General features: G+C 40.8%; 1 protein-coding gene across 1 annotated transcript in view; it reads left to right on the forward strand.

Annotated features, from left to right (window-relative positions):
* Positions 1-687: 687 nt before the first annotated feature.
* CELF2 (CUGBP Elav-like family member 2) overlaps positions 688-14,755 on the forward strand; it is a 550,656-nt gene continuing 536,588 nt past the window's right edge. The window contains exon 1 of the mRNA XM_054287543.1: positions 688-993. The gene's annotated coding sequence lies outside the window, so the exon portion shown is untranslated. The remainder of the gene's footprint in view (positions 994-14,755) is intronic.

Consider the following 14,755-nt stretch of genomic DNA (forward strand, 5'->3'; position numbering starts at 1 on the left):
ATATGATGTATGCAGTCTGCTAATAGTCAGGAGCACAGACTGTCAAAAATGGTTTCAAACATCTGGTAAAAGTCAGCTTTTTATGTACTGGGATTATTAGTTCATCCTTTTCACACAAGTGTTGTGCTGATTGCTCATTATGCCTCTGACTTCTCTTACTTTTTGTTCTCAAAAATGATTTGAAAAAGTTTAGAAGGAAAACTTAAAAGCAGAGCAAAAACAATGCTGGCAACTTTTTTGAGTGACAGAGTTTTTACTGCTTTCTGTTGAAATATTTTCCTGATTTTCAGTTCAGATAAGAATTTTTGTGCAAGGTGTTACGGGGAGGGCTGACTGCACCCCTGCAAAGTGCAGCACAGTAAAATTCTGTGTATATTCTCCATATACCACACTATTAAAATCAATCTGTTCAGGTTAGTTTCCATTCTGAGGAGAGCTGAGAAACACAACCACCAGTTTCTGTCACGTGCCGCGCCGCATCAATTAAAAATAAATTACATTTCATGCAAAGAACCTAACTTAAAAATCTCAGCAAACAACAACAGAACCTTTTCACTAATGATTTTCAGTCATCAGAAGTGGAGAGAGACTCAGACAGCAGACAGCATGGTCCCAGCATGCTTTTTGCCTTTTTTTTTGTTTGCACAGTAGCTGTCAGTTGCAGCCCTGCAGGTAGTAGAACCCAGTGGGAAGAGGGGCGGGACAGAGCGATGCTGCCTGAACTGACAGCAAATTTAAATTACTGAGCCTTCTTTTGCTTTTTTTTCTTTCTTTGAGTGCCCTTTCCTTTTTTTTTTTTCTCTCTTTTCTTTTTCTTTTTTTTTTTTTTGGTATTTTTCTACTCTGCGACAAACTGAAAAGATTCGAGCACACACTAATTTAACAGCCCTGCTTCGTCGTCTTCTTTTTTTTCCCCTTCTGCTTCCAGGATAATTAAAAGAGAAACCTGTAAAGGCAGCGTTCCTTCAAGCAAGTTGGTGCTGTAACGTGCTGGTAAGATGAATTTAATTTTTTTTTTTCATTTCCTAATCTTTTCTTTTCCTTTTTTGGAGCTGAAAAGCTTTTGTATATCTAACGCAGTCATAAGTGTGGTTCCCCTGCTGTGGAGGGTTAGGAGGTAATGAAAAGGTGCAACGGCTTGATATGTGACCTTCTCCTATTACTTAAAATGGGGAATAACAGCTTTCATGCCTGTCCTCATGATGCTTTTCTCTCTATGAATTGACTATTTGCTCAACAGAAGAGATGCTGTGATTGTCGCACTATGACAATGAGGACTTGATTGTTTTTTGGTTACTGTTCCATGCTCCTATCAGAGCAGATACTTGAGTTGGGGGGGTTGTGTTTGTGATTTTTTTTTTCCCTCTGAACGTTGCCTGAAGCACTGATACGACAGGGGGGTGGAGATGGGGGTGGAGGAGATGGTCTTGGGTAGCATCCTGCCTGTTCAGCTGTTTACTAGGTAGGGAAGTGCAACAATGAAACTTTTTTAAAAAATAAATAAATAATTTTTTCCGCTTTTATCAAGTGGGGTCTGTGTATCCAGGATTTATTGTTGTCCAGTGCTTGGTAAAGTTCTTGCTGTCCATTGCATTTTCCCTCTGGAGAAGGGGGGAAGGGGTGTTCCACTCCATACCTTGTCACACCATTGTAGTAGCTAATTGCAAGAAGCTGACAAACTTTGAGATGAAATACCAGGCGTTGCTTTTGTAAGGAATGAGTTTGATGCTGTGGATCAGCTCCTGTGAATACCAGCCTGCCAGATACAATCAGATCTGTATTATACACGTTACATTCCTGACTTGCAAGTACACTGATTTCCAAGGTCTCCTTTCTAGTCGTCTTCTGGTACTAGCACATTTTCATTTTATTTTTTTAGCAAATGAAATGTGTTTTACTTTGTGTTTAAGCTTACAAAACTTAAAAGGTGGTGTGTTTTTCTCAGGATTTCTGAATGTAGTTCTGCCAGGTATTGAATGCTACAACATCTACTGAAATCAACAGGAAGGCTGAGCTTGTCCTGTATTTAAGAGAAAATTGCTCAGTACTGGCAGGACTGGATCTTATGATTGCTGAACTATCTCTGTTTTCTTAACTGCAATTAATCTTTGGTGCACTTTAGGCTGGATCCTGTGTCTTTACTGTAGTATTCAGAATAAGCACTATTCTTACCCTTAGTTGCTGTTTTCTGGTTGTGCTGATGAAAAGTTTTTGAACATAGGATGGGGATTTTAGGAGAAATTGAATGGAGTTAGGAAACCAGTGTGATTTAGTCCTTTATCTCCTTGAAAACTCTTTTCCTTAATTTTATTTAAAGAAGTATCCTGAAACTAATTATCTGCACACTGATACATTACACTTTCCAGACTCAAAGGTCTGTTTTGCCAAATGCATAATGTGATATCATGAGAGAAGTTGTGCAAGGAGGGTGGGGAAGAGGAGCAGTGGGACTGAACACAGAGTCCTTTCCATGTCAGTGGAGAGGGGGAGAGGATGTGCCAGTGCCATATGGAAAATCACATCCTCTCACAGAAACTTTGTTAGGGCAGAGGGTTAAGGGTGCTGCACTTGCAGAAGTTCATCACCCCCTGTTTCAGTCTCAGTTTCAAGAACTGCGATGCTTTTCTGAAGGTTTATTTTGCTTGTGCAGAAAATGCTGTTGGCTTGTGAAATGAGGGCGTTGGCGCTCCCACATCTTGCCTTTGCCCTGAAAACTTGCCTTCCCCCACACCAACACCAAGGTCTGCAGGGCCCAGAAAATTAGGCTTTGTCCCTTGTAATCCTAAACTCCCATCCATTTATAACCAGAGAAGAAAAGGGTTGAATTCAGTGTTCTTGTTATGGAAATAAGTTTTTATTCACTCAGTATCAACTGACAGTTAGAAGCGTATCTGATGTAATATGAATAAACTGTAGGCTGTTGTCAGTAAATTATGCATTTATAGTCTCACATTCTCCTAGAAACAGTGCTTTTACAACGCTCAAGTGGCCTAATGGGGTGAAACCACTACCAATACTCTCATCTGAGCCTCCTAATCAGCCAAAGTCATGAGAAGTCCATGGTGGTTGGTTCCCACTGACCATGGTGGGCATCTCAGATGTGAGTGAGGCTGCAGGGAGGAGAGCCTGAGGTTAGCCAGGGGTTTTTGGTCACACAGGTGATGTCAAAATTACTGTTACGAGGCAATATGAAAACATAGTACAGCTGAGTTTAGATGCTGAGTTTTGTGGCAAGAATGGATTACTAAATTCTTAAAATTCCTTACTAAATTCTTAAGCTGATATCTGTACATTTAACTAAAAAAAAACAGCCATCCTAACCCAATCTACCAGTCTACATCCTCTTTGAATGTAGTCTTTAAATATATAATTTTTTTTTAATTAATCTGCACACTTTAAGTTGCTGTTGGCTTCTAGCAATGCTGTCCTCTATTCAGTGCCTGGAAATTTCTAGTTGAATGCAACTGCTTTCATTGTAACAAAAAAAGAAAAGCAAGCCAGAAAACTTGCTGTAATTTCCTGTCAGTAACAGAGAAATAAGAAAACACTAGGCTAATAAAAATGATAATCTGAGTTTACAACTGTTAACAAGATTCCTGAATAGAAATGGTGCTATTATGCACAAAGAATTTCTATCATCACTAGAGGAATGTAGTATAAAATTATGAGGTTTATTATAAGGGTCCTGTCAACCAATCAGAAATCAACCCATAATCTTACTTGTGAAATACCATAAGTTTTAGCATCTTCCCTCCCCTCCTACTAATAAAATATTAAAGAAATTTTGTAATTAGAAACTTTGATAACATAACTCTGAATTTCATTTACAGCAAAAAGCTAGCATAATTCTGTATTTTTTCTACATCTCTAATGTTCCATATAAAATCACTGCAAGTCTGAGTTGCACACAGCAGGTAAAATTAAGGTAAATCACAGACTTGCCATGGGCAATAATGATGGGATTTCATCAGTTGCTTTCTTCTGGGAGAAGCCAAATTCAATGGTTTTTTTTCTCAGGACTCCGAAGAATTACTGAAGAATTTCATAGCACCTCCTTCCCTGAACGAGATTGCATTTCTGCATTGCATTACTGAAGAATTTCATAGCACCTCCTTCCCTGAACGAGATTGCATTTCTGCATTGCATTTCTGGTCAGCTCAATTCAAGTGTGATAGAGTCTTGTCAAAATTCTTAGATTTTTAACCACTGCGGATTATTCCATTTCATTCTAGGAGTAAAAGACTCTTAGATTTCTCTTCTAACTGCAAATGATTTATGTCATTGTAAGGGGCTTGCTCTGTTTCCATTTGATTTAACACATTAGCCATGGTCTTCTTTCAACAAGAGCCACTCTTGCAAGAGCCCTGTACACAGGCTCAGAGTGACCCCAAGTCTGATTGATAACATATTGGGCTACAACTTGCCTAAACACACTTCTCCCACAAGTCTTGCAGCCAGCCACACGTCCTTCATCTCCTTGTGAAGTGCACAAGGCTCACTGCAGAGTCCTTGGGACTCCTAACCCTCTGTAGAGTACAGAGAACCCTAAAAATAATCTGAAACCTCCTAATGACTGTCATCACCCCAAAGGCAACAGAACTCACAGTATTTATCAGATCACTAGATAGGAATTAAGAATATAAATAAGCACTTTAGCTATTAAGGTAAACAGTAAAATCATAGCCAGGAAATGGAGTGAAAAGAGGACTAGAAACCCAGAGAGCTCATTTCTAGACCATGATTATCATCACCCAAAGCCTTCTTGGTGTTGCTTTGCATGTCCCATGACTTGAAACTCAGTTCCTGCCCTGATGTGCTCTGTGTTCTTGAAGCCACACCTTTGCTACTCACATTGTTAAAGACACATATAATCATTTTCCTTGGGGATGGCAACAAAGTGGGAGCAACTCAAAAGCTCTGCACATATATTTTTGGGTTTTTATTTTCCTTCTAAGTGTGGAACTTCCAACTGCCTCTGTGTTACCCCTAGAGGTGATTGCTCTCTGTACCTGGCATTTGGGCACCAGAGACAGGATTCATCTCATCCAAATTTAGGTGCCAACAATGTAGACACGTATATCTGATTGAGCCACATCTGGCTCTCCTTAGAGAAAACAAGCAGGTGCTTTTCTGACATCTGTTTTCTTACAATCCTATGGAAAGACATAATTTTCAAAACTCAAACCATTTAATTTGCTCTCTTCCTCCAATTTTCTCAACTGTTGCTTTACTTTAGACATCTCCTGTAACTACTTAATGAAGACAGAGGACTTAATACTCCATAAATTACATACATGGGAAAACTATTGGCTTATCAAGCCTCATATACCTGGCAGTGGGCTTCAAACAAGGCTGATCCTGGTGCAGTTAGGTCTGGATTGCATAGGCACATCCATACATCACTGACAAAATGTCACTCATATATATCATTAGTCCTCCAGGGCTGCTGGAGGGAAGCTGTCACAAGTGCATCCCAGGCAATGTGTTTAACATCTAATTAATCTTGTTCCTTGTGGTTAATTTTATTAGGCTGAACTGATCCAGTGAAAGGGGGTGCTGTGATTGGTTTATTTGTTCTACTTAGTAGGCCAGTGGCATTTAAAAGTCATGCTGCAATGCTATAAAAAATCCCAAACTCAGGAAACTCCATGAGTGTAATGAAGTCTACCTATTTTAAGCACCAGTATTATAATGAGTTGATGTTCCTGATGTAAATTTTCTTATCCAGAGGACACTTTGTGCATTTGAAAGCTTTCAGACTGATAACTTTGTCTTCCTACATTTTTGCAGCTAAAGCTCTGTTAAGAGTGCAAAAATTGTGTTCTGCAGAGCAACCCCCATTTCCCAAAGGTACCTCACACCTTCAGCCCACCTGGCCATCTGTGGAGGGGCTCTTTGTGTCCTCTTGGCCCTGTGCCTGCCCCATGCAATTGTTTCCATGTCCAAGTCCATGGTATGTTACATGAAGGGCTGTGGGAGATGCTTATGGGTCGCAGCCCACTTGAGCAGAGGGTTAAAAGGGTCTGAGGGAGGCAGCATCAAAACAGCCTTACTTGCAAGGTCTAGAGAAAATGATACCCAAGGATGTCCATAACGAGCATCAGTCAGGTTTATATTCAAGGAAAGTCTGGTTAATTCAAAAGGTTAATTTAAAATTTGTATATCAATATGTATATCAGAGCATGGTGTGGTAATGCCAAGGTTGTGGGTTCAGTCCCTGTATGAGCCATAAACTTATGAGTTTAACTTGATGATACTTGTGGGTCACTTCCAACTCAGAATATTCTGTGATTCTGTGATACAAACTCATAGTATGGCTGTTGGACACATAAAACCCCACCAGACAGGTGAGACATTCAGCAATAGGAACATATTCTGCCATCAGACAAATGAGATCTCCCTTTAGGATTCATTGCTCTCTTCACTTAGGTAACCTTCAGCATCTTAAAGATTAAGTGTAGGCTTGGTTTGAGTCAGAGAAACTGGATTTTGCCACTCATTTGAGCATAAAATATTTGATTATCCACTCAGTTGTTGATCCACTTCTCAATATGGTGGTATTCAGTCAAGGTAGGTTGGGTTTGATGATCACGGAGATATTTTCCAACCTTAATGATCCTATCATCATCACGCATGGTTGAGGTAGCTCTGTTCTGAACCTGAGCTCTGAAATGTTTTGCAGAAATACTCTTTATTCAGACAATAGGAGTGGTCAGGTTTTGAAGCAAGCAGAAAATGTGTTATGGTGCACTTGAACTGCTCACACAATAACAGAGCTCTGAGCACAGGACTGGGTCTCTGACACTTTTGCTGTTCCCAGTGATTAATGTATAAACTCTGTACCAGCTACTAACACAGTGAGCAGTCCAGAGGGCCCGTGGACTGCATTTTGGATAACAAGAGACAGAATTATCAATTAATAGTGGCTCTTAATCAATCTGATGCAGTTGATGTGTTCCATAGGTGCTCCATTAATGAGCAGCTCTACCAACACCTTTCTTTCCCTGCACTCTAAGTCCCTGAATTATGAAGGACATGTGCATACTAAATGAAGCTCTTGCACTCAAGAGCAAAGGCTGCTATCCAGTGTCACAAAGCAAGAGACCACATTCACAGGACATTAAAGGCTGGGTACTCTTGCTGAACAGGTTTACACATTTAAGCCTTGATCCTGCAAGGGCTTATACACATGCTTAACCTTACACACTGAGAATGAAATCCTGGGCCTCTCAAAATCAATGACAAAAGTCCACTGACTTCAAAGGGCCACTCTGTGAATAGCCTTTTTGGTTTCAGTGCAGCCGCACAGCGTGCAGAAGCGTGTGAGCTGATCTCCCCAACCCTGCGTGCTTGTGTGAAGTCTTAAGAGATTGAGTGAGCTGCTAAGTGTATCTTTCAGAGCACTTGTGTCTCACTACAAACTATAGGCATTCAAAGTTGTTTTCTTGTTTGATCTGTGCTCTTTACGAGTTTTGCCCAAACCCTGTGGTAAAATCTGCTGGAGGAGTCTGTGAGCAATCCATAATGCAATTCCCTCCCGGGCTAGTGTTCCATTCTGAGCAGTTTGTTTTCTTTACTTTCCAAGAGATCCAATCCCTGGAGTGAGGTGATTATGCTGGAATCACATCTTTCTTTTTTAAAGAAAAAAAAAAATCTATAGCTCACATGATTTTATAGGAAATCTGGGAAATATCTGCTGAAATTACTTACAGGTCCAAAAAAAAAAAAAAAAGTGTATGAATTTGTACAGGATTCAACTGCTGGGTTTCATCTGCTTTCTGCTGGTAATTGAGATACCTTCTTGCAATATCTAACATCTGTCTCAGGATCTGTTGGAGATCAGAAACTCAGTCCTGGGTCTGGGTGTATAAGACTCTCCTCAGGCACTGGTATCCCTCAGACACACTCTGGAGTCCTGAGGAGTTGGGTGAAATGTTCAGGAGAATGTAAAGTGGTATCAGCCCCATTTTTCAGCACAGATCCCTTTCCAAAGCGGGTTAAGTCAATGATGCTGCACAGACCTTCTGCTTCTGGGAGTGGTATATTAGGAGTGGTATATTATGCTCCCAGCCCTCACAGTACTGAGTTAGTGGACCTGGGGGGTCCTGGGCTGTCCTGAGTAGCACCAAGGTGTCTCAGCTCCAGTAACAGAGCTCATGCTGGAAAATGCAGATCCTGTGAGTGAAACAGCTGCACTGGTGTGCAGGAGCACCAATGCACCCTGCACGTGCTCAGGACTAGGGAGGTTTTGGCTATCATCTCCCTAAGCCTGCAGAAACATTTGTGAGGACAATATGTGTGCTGTAACAAGGAGCAAGGGTTTGGAAAAGATATTTATAAAGTTTTGCATCCCAGTTATGCTTTAGGATAAGCCTGTGTTAGCCTTTGTGTAAGCCAAATTACCTCTTCTCACCTAAATTGGTGACAGTCATTTGAGAAGGAGAGTAGGCTGGGTGAGCTCAGTGAAGCTACTTTTTTCTCTTTCAGCATTTTCCTCTGACACGTTTCATTGCTCTAGCAGAAAAAAAAAATCCCCTGATTTCACTTTTTTTTTTTTTTTGGCTTTTACTGTAAAGGTATTTTAATTTTATCTTCATCGTGCTCCTGTACTAATGGGCTTTACACATTCCCAGCAAAGTCCTGTGTGAAATTCTTAACCACAGAGATTACAGAAATTTACTGCTTCACTGGCATGGTCAAGTTGCCACAAAATTGCATTTGTTAATGTAGCTGTGAAAACACATGGCACCTGCCATCTCTGAGCATAAGGATTTTAAATATGGCTTGGAAGAATTGAAGGATGCCTATAAAATGGGGCTTGGCCGTGTCAGTTTAGCTTTAGGAAGGAGACTGTGCTATAAAATACTCACCCATAATTGGACACAAGTGACAGCTTTACTTAACTAGTGTTCACAAATGAACGAGCAATGAAAATGTTCTGCCTTTCTCACCCCAGAAGAATGACCACGGCAGATGTTAATACCAGGGAGAATGGCTTTATTGTAGCTACAGGTGAGACAAATGGAGGATTTATGAGTCTGGGGATTGAGGGAAGGGGAGGAAGGGTGAAAGCCCAATGTTGTTCCACAGAAATGCAATGTCCATTCCCAAACACATTGCATAGCACACACAGTGCACTAAAGCAGAGGCTATTCTGTGCCCATGAATTCATGAGCATGCCTGATTTTTTTGTTTGTTTTTAAGTACCCAATACCCACACTCACAAACTGAACATGATTCTGCTGTTTATTTCCTTATGTTCTACCCTCTGCCCATTTAAGCTGATGGCAAATCTCTAACTTAATTGATAATACGATGTAATCAATGGCTCAAAGTCTGGGAACTCAGTGACCCGTGGAAGTGTAAACAAGAGACAACGTTGTTTCTCTGATGAAAGTCCTGAGACCAGGCTTGGCCCAGCATCTGCTGGATCCTTTCTGTTCATTTTAATGAGCTTACAAATGGTCCCTAACATAATGTGCATTCAATAGAAATCAGCATTGGTTTTTCAGGCACTGATCCAGTAAAGCCCTTAATTATGTGCTTAAGATTATGGTATGGGAATAGTCCCACAGAAGCCACTGCAACCACAGAAATGTTTTAAGCTCAGCAAGTAAGAAAATGTTTTGTTGTTGGAGTATCATCACATTTTTTTCCAGTCAGTGGCCTCTGCCAAGAAAACTAACAAATCCAGTTTCTAGAAATCCAACAACATGAGAAGCCATATAAGCAGTGATATTCAGATTTTTACCTTTTTTTAGCTGCTTTAGATTCCATTATACCCAGACATAGCAAAGCACTTAACTGCAGTTGTGATATGAATAGGAGTACTTACATCTTGAAACTCAAAGCTCCCTCCCCTTTTAGATTCAGGGTATGCTCACACATGGTGCTGCTGTCTGTTGTCAGTACCAATTCTAGGTAGGATGATGTTTTTAAATTATAAAAGGTAAAGCAGCATATAAGTAGGAAAATACTCTCCCCTGTATTCAAAGTAAGTTCTGGAGGTTTACTCCAAAATCTTTAACCAGGTGCTTTTTTAGAAGAGTTGCTTAAATGTAGTTTGAGCTTTTATGCTATGTGGAGCACATATTGTTTAACTGCTTCACTTCAGCTCATCCCACCTCACTAAAGGGGACTGCTGTTCTGCATCCTCTTGTTTTCGTGAAACCTCTTGATATTCACCAAGATTTTTTCAGGTAATGGTGCTTACAGCAAACACTGCCTGTGGTGTTTCCAAAAGTTTCCTGCTGTCAGAAGCGTGAGGGCCAAATTGAAAATATTGGTTTGGGAGAATGTAATCTTTTCAGCACAGGCTCTGGTCAGCTTGGCTGTGAGCAGTGCCAGTGCCCAATAGTAATGATTTCCAGGCATGGGGCCAAATGCTAAAACTGCCCCCAGAGTGAATATACTCACACTCTGTGAGAGAAGCAGTAAAGTATTCTCGTTTCCTGGCCAGCCACACCACTTCCCAGGAGGATAACTTTTGCCAGGAGTATGAATAAGCTGCAGTGAGGCTGTGCCTTATGGCAACTGCTGCATCAGGCACTGCTAAGTAACTCATAAATAAGCAGTCCCTGCTGCCCCCCCAATTCCAGTATCCAGCTTCAGAAGGTACTTACGTAGGTCCAAGCATAAAGGCTTGCACGGTGGCCTCAGTGGGCTCTGAGAAGTGCCAAAGCAGAGGTGGCTACTTTCCATCTCCTGCTCCTTCCACGGGCCATAAATTTTCTGGCAAGCACAAATATGCAGAGCCTAGAAGGATTTGGCTTCTATTCTTCAGCTCGTATTCATCATGTGGGTTGCTCCAGTGAAGTTGTGAAGCCAGGAGCTGCTGTTATGGTAGGATAAAGACTCTACCACAGCTGAAATCTTTATTAGCAAATTAATTATGAATGAACACTGGAAAAATAGGCACACTTTAATAAAGCCAGCAGCTATCTTGTTTTGGATATACAAGCATATTTATACCCACAACAGAACTATGTTAACGTGTAGGGGTTTTTACATTAGTGCTCATTTTCAGTTTTCTTGAGAACAGCTTCAGTTCCACTCACATAGACATGCCAAAACTTCTGCTGATATAAATCAGGGTGATCCCTTGAAATCTGGTGAGCATCTGCCCCAGAATGGCAAATAATAGCCTCTAGAGCCCCACTAATCATGGAGGATGATAGAAGTTACTGATTCAACATGTACAACATTTTAACGCCGCACAGACAAAATCATTTCAGGCAGGAATTCCTACACTAGGGATAACCATATTCCATAAGGAAGTACTAAAGGCTAACTGCATTCTAAGGTGCAGCAAAGCACCCTGTTTTTGTTTAAAGGGTTTAAAACCTGCTCACAAGGAGGCAGCAGTTCAAAGTTTTGTGCAGAGAGTAGCAACAGATATAATAAAGAATATGAGCATTTAGACATCTCCAGTGTTCTATACTGTGCCCCTGTGTGAGACATTGCCCAGCTCCAGCTGCTGACACACAGACACATCTACTAATAATAATTCTTCTTTGCAGCAGAATTGAGAACTCTGACTCCAAATAAGCCAATGAAGTGATGCTCTGGAAGACAATACTTGTACTCCTTTTCTTCAGCTACATTTTTCTTGCCTTTCAGGAAATTTCCTAATTTTCTGCACAGATACCTTATTTTGGAAAAAGATAGAAATATCATTAGCTAGTGTGTTTATCTAAGAAAAATCTGTATATTTTAGACAAGGATAATCAACCCCTTCTGTGTACGAAGACAATCTGAGCACCATTAAACAGAAAAACATTGTCATAGTTTAAATTTCTTAATGTTTTTCTCTCCCATCAGTATAAGAATATACTTTTGTCATTTAGCTACTTATCTTTGGTTGAATACAAGAGTGAGCACACAGAAGCAGTTCTTTGTTCTGGTATTTCCAGCCAGCTTCATACCTCAAATTATTAAAAACCTCTGGGAAGTCTTTCTCATGAAGTGTGATTCACAAATTGTATGAGTTAGTCTTCAAAGATTTTATTAAAATAAAAAATGGAAGTCTATGACCCTTACTAGTGGTTTGTCTTATATAAATGTATTTCTCTGCTTGACTTTCACAAAATACATTAGGACAGAATAAATGACATTGGAGCAGGACAGGAAACACTTCAAAAAGCACTAATTTTCACATGCTGCAAAACTAGTTTGGGGACCATCTTGAAAGATCCTCCATGCCTCCACTTTTCTTTAAGAAGCTTTATTCTTTGTCTTAAAATTAATTTGCCAGAGCAAGAAAACTTGTTCTTAGGAAGGTGATAAAATTTATTTTGAAAGTCCTGGTGGTACTAGCATGATAATAAGTCCTGGTGGTACTAATGGTTCATGCTGCTGGTGGTGAATATGTTGTGGACAAATCTCTGGGGTTTTGTCAGTCCTAGGAAGAAAATAAGGACCATTCTGTAACCCCACGTGCTGTTGAGCTGGTGCAGCTCAAGTCCATCCCCACACACTCCCCCAGCCCCAGGGAGAACTGACAGCACCCATCCTGTCTGTGGTACCTGCTGACCCCAGCCCAAAACCTGGAATGTTTTAGAGAGTGACATTTGGCCCAACCAAAGCTCTCCAGGGGAGCAGGCAATGGTCAGGAAATGGTCCTTGGGCCACGTTCCTGGTCTGGATCTTCATATCAGTGTAGACATAACAAGCAGAAGCGCAGATCAAAGGGAAAGTCCTCCCCAGAATACTCACAGACTGATTTGAACTTCAGCCAGGTGCAGTTTCAGGTTTACCCACCCTGTTGGAGTGGACCTGAAAAGAAGAGGTGGGAATAATTGCTGGCAGGTGTCTGCACAGATTAAGTAGGATGCTTTCAGGTACAAAAGTGTATCCTGAGCCGTGTAATAAACCTCAGTGTGTTGCCATATCTACAGGGCATCCCTCAGCCAGGAAGTTTGGGAAGATGGGAAAGTACTGTGAGCTTGGCTTGCTCTTACAGCCTGCTCCAGGCATCCACTGAGTTTTACTGATGGACACAGGACTTGGACAAACACCTGATCCAGCCTGGTGCAGAATCCTCCTGCTACCTGAAAGAGTGCAGGCTGAGGAAAGTGTTGAGCCTTCCTTAGAGGAAAGAGGGCTGGCTGCTGGTGCAGAGCTGTTGAGAATGGATAAGGGCTGCTGGAGTGGAGCTGGCTTTCAGAGCAAGCACGTCCATCCAAATAAACACTCCAGGTACTCATCAATATGCCCTTGTCCAGGAGCAAATTGGATTCTGAACAAGCATCCAAAGATATAAAAGTGTAAATATACTGATGCTGTCCTTTTGGAAAAGCTGCATATATTTACCAGAGCAAGAGGGGGTGAAGGACTGGGCATTGTGTTATTCTACTCACTTTAAATGTTAGTTTTGATAATTTTTTCTAAATGAGTCTTTATATTTCACTGCTCCCTGTATTTCCCAAAATTATTATTAACAAATAAACAGATCTTTCTTAGTTCTCTCTGAAGCAATAATGGCAAAGGCTTTGTTGCATGTGCAAGAACTCCAAATTAGGTAAAATTTGCTTCTGGCAATGGAGTAGTGGCACCATGCAGACACATCTACTAATAATGATACTTCTTTTTGTGTGTGTTGTGCAGCTATGGCAGGATATGTTCCAAACCTCATTTTATTAAATGAACAATACAGACCACCAGTAATTGTTATGTCAGGGGAAAATAAAAGCATAAAATATGCATATGATAGGATGATGTGAACATGCACACAGAGGAGAACACCAATGTGCTTTCCTTCTGCAGGGTTTTGGCAGACTTTCCAAACTGCCCAGTTTAGAATTAACAGGGTCACAGGAGATGTCCCAAAATTTAGAATAATTTGAATTTATCAATACCAGACTCCTCTGGGGAGAGGTAAGTTCTCTTTTCACAGAATAGATAAGTCTTCTCAGAATATTTCCCCAGACAGATTCTCTTCTGCACATCTCCTTGCCAACTGGAACCTTTTGATCTCAACATCCTCAGTGCCAAATTCTTTAATGGTGTAAATGAGTGAAACTCCACCTAAGGCAGTGGAGCAGATCCCATTTGCACCTGCAAAGAACTTGGCTTTGATTCTGTAGCCAAGGAGAGATTAAAACCATTGGTTCTAGTAGATTTGTTAGCCTGTAAAAATGCTCCTCATCTCCGGTTGCAGATAGCTCTGTAATCCAGTCCAAATGTGAGAAGGAAAAGCAGCAGAAAATGCTTTTGAGGGCGTGAATCCTGGAAAGGGAGAGTGATACACTGGAGGCTATAACAGGATTTAGTGATCTCTGCCTTATGACCAAGGATGCATTACCATCATTTTGATTCTGGTCTCCTCACTTGCCCCTTGTGCAGCTTTTTTCCAGATCTCCTAATGTGAGCCACTTATGCCAGATTGCTCTTTGAAGAAGGCATCCATTGATACATCAGAGATTAAATGAGTCACTCATGATGGATTGTGGTTCATGGATTTATATACCACAGAAAATTATGCATTTTACACTACCTTGTAAAATAACCATTTATCTAAGTAAACATATTGACTTCTTTTGGTTTCATATGAAAACTATCCTGGCCTGTGAATCTTAATTTAGCAAGCTCTTGACAGGCAGGAGAAAAGACAGCTAACAATGATGGAGAAGAATCAGTTACTTAAATGTCAATAGAGGGAGGTTAAAAAATGAGCTCAGGGTAACAGATCAATTTGTTCTCCAGCATCCAGCCAGAGGTACAGAGTTGGCAACTTCTACCATAGGAAAATGAAAAT

The sequence above is a fragment of the Melozone crissalis genome, unplaced genomic scaffold (assembly GCF_028551555.1).
Source record: "Melozone crissalis strain CALT ecotype California unplaced genomic scaffold, PUWL_Pcris_2 ptg000059l_1, whole genome shotgun sequence".
Taxonomy (NCBI): domain Eukaryota; kingdom Metazoa; phylum Chordata; class Aves; order Passeriformes; family Passerellidae; genus Melozone; species Melozone crissalis.